This window comes from Engraulis encrasicolus, chromosome 4, assembly GCF_034702125.1.
Source record: "Engraulis encrasicolus isolate BLACKSEA-1 chromosome 4, IST_EnEncr_1.0, whole genome shotgun sequence".
Lineage (NCBI taxonomy): Eukaryota > Metazoa > Chordata > Actinopteri > Clupeiformes > Engraulidae > Engraulis > Engraulis encrasicolus.
In genome coordinates, this window is record NC_085860.1 from 56,304,919 (window position 1) to 56,307,418 (window position 2,500).

General features: G+C 45.6%; 1 protein-coding gene across 1 annotated transcript in view; it reads left to right on the top strand.

Annotated features, from left to right (window-relative positions):
• LOC134447994 (death-associated protein kinase 2-like) overlaps nt 1–2,500 on the top strand; it is a 63,978-nt gene that overhangs the window by 52,288 nt on the left and 9,190 nt on the right. The window lies entirely within an intron of this gene.

The following is a 2,500-nucleotide window of genomic DNA, read 5'->3' on the forward strand; positions in this document are numbered from 1 at the left end:
CATTTGGAATTAGAGATGCACAGGATCCAAGATCCGGTTCCGGATCCGGCAGGTTAATAGGGTTTTTCACAGGATCCGGATCCGGCAGGATCTTAAGCAGTGGATCCGGTATCTGGCAGTTACCTAAAAGTCAGGATCTGGTGCATCTCTAGCCTAGGTTTTTCAGTCAGTCTTTCACAACCCCAATTGCTGCATGGAGTGAAAGAACTTTGGAAGCGGCCAGTGCAGGCAGTGTGGCAGTAAGCCAATGAGTCTAAAAAATAGTTTGAGCCAACGTAATAAAGAGGGCCCACGTGTGCGAGTCGGCTATGTGTTTCAACCCTTTCGTATGATCCGGTATCCGGTTCCGGTGGATCCGGTATCCGGCAGGATCCTAAAAATCAGGATCCGGTGCATCTCTATTTGGAATTCAATTGAAGTCAGGTTGCCCAGCCCTGCTCGTCAGACATGACCCACCAATTTATCGGAGATTTACATGTAGTACATTTATAGGAGTTTTGTTATCAGTCCTACACTCACACACACCCCTGAGGGAGAGAGAGGCAGAGACAGAGACAGTGAGAGAAGAGATACCAAGTTGGGATAGTTGGAATGTATGCAGATGAGCATTACATGGCGACCACGGTCCAGCCAGAGACATGCAAAGGTTATCCTACATGTAGACACAAGGTTATCATCCCTACAGCACGAGTCAGGCATGCCCATCACATGCTCACACACACCGACACACACTCTCTCTCTCTCTCTCTCTCTCTCTCTCTCTCTCTCTCTCTCTCTCTCTCTCTCTCTCTCTCTCTCTCTCTCTCTCTCACATACAGACACATGCACACAGACACACACACACACACACACACACACCCTCACACACAAAAACACACACACACACACACACACACACACACACACACACACACACACACACACACACACACACACGCCATCCCTGACACCCCAGATAATCTTCATCCTGTTTTTCTAGTGTGGCGGTTGTCTGTCTCCCCTCTCCCCCCACGCATGCTTCTCATTCATGACCCAGTGTGTCAAGGGCGCCTGCTCGTCACGTTTTCCTCTCGGCCTCGTTTCACACACACACGCATGCACGCACACACACACAGATGCACACACACACAGATGCACACACACACACACACACACACACACACACACACACACACACACACACACACACACACACACACACACACACACACACACACACACACACACACACAGGCAGGACATGTTCTAGACAGCATTCAAATAGACAGTCGAAAGAAAGTATAGCGGAAATCAAAGCAAATGTGCTGTAAGTAGACAGATTATGACAGACAGATGAATGGAATTCAAATTGGTCATAATTAATTCTCATTGATGTCAAATCAAAACAGAGATGTTGCTTCCATGCAGATATTGTTCCCTTGTCATGTCTATCGCAGTATGGCGTGACATCTACAACAATTGGCTTCAAAAGACTTCAGGCGAAGTTGGTTATGAAAAAGAGGTCTAGTCACCACCACCGATGACGCACCTCTCGTGACTCTGTCATTTGGTTATAAAATGAAGGGGTTAGCTCTTTTGTGATTAGCGTGATTTGCATAAGAATAAGAGAATGAGCCATGCCAGGCTTTTTTTGCATGCGTAATAACTACTTCATTCACACGTGACCTCGTCCCTGGGGGTGTGGCTTCTTCCCTACTGCTTGGTGATTCAAGGTGTGCATGGTTCACGAAGGAGATGGCTGATTGAAGATGGTGCCCAGCTGCACCTGACTCTTAAAAGTGAAAGTCTGTCTGTCTGTCTGTCTGTCTAATGCTCTGTGTATTAGGGGTGCAGCGGTACAGAAAAATCACAGTTCGGTACGTACCTCGGTTTTAGGGTCATGGTTCGGTACATTTTCGGTACAGTGTATGGGAACAAAATGGAAACCATTTTCTTGCTCAGCACGTTGTTTATTTCACCAAAATATTTCCAAAATACAAAGGAAAAAAAGGAAATACATTCAACCTGCTACTTTGGGTCGGAGATTTCATCAGTGTAAGAAATAACATTTTTTTCTCAAGGTTTCACAAAGAACAAGCCTCTACACATGTTTTTTCTTCCATTCTCTCTCAGGGTTCTGCATGAGCCTCTGCTTGTAGTGGCAGCATAATGTAAAAACATGAACAGAGTAGCCTCTTACTCAACTTTTCGGTACATCACTGTTCGATTTGTTACAGGTCTTTTCGGTACGATACGTCGGTTCGGTTCAATATCGTGACAGGCCTAATGTGTATCCATTCACAGTGTATTGGATCGCCTGCATAGGGCGCCAAACACACTATGCTATACTATTGCATTGCCCAGGAGGCCAGGGGGTATACTAAGAACATGGTTAAGTGATAAACCAGCCTTAGTTAACCTACGGGAAATGGTAAACTTGCTAATATATGTACCAGTAGGCTTCGTTTAGTTGTGAAAATTAAGACTCCAGACTCTTCTATCAGATGATTTACCTCTACCA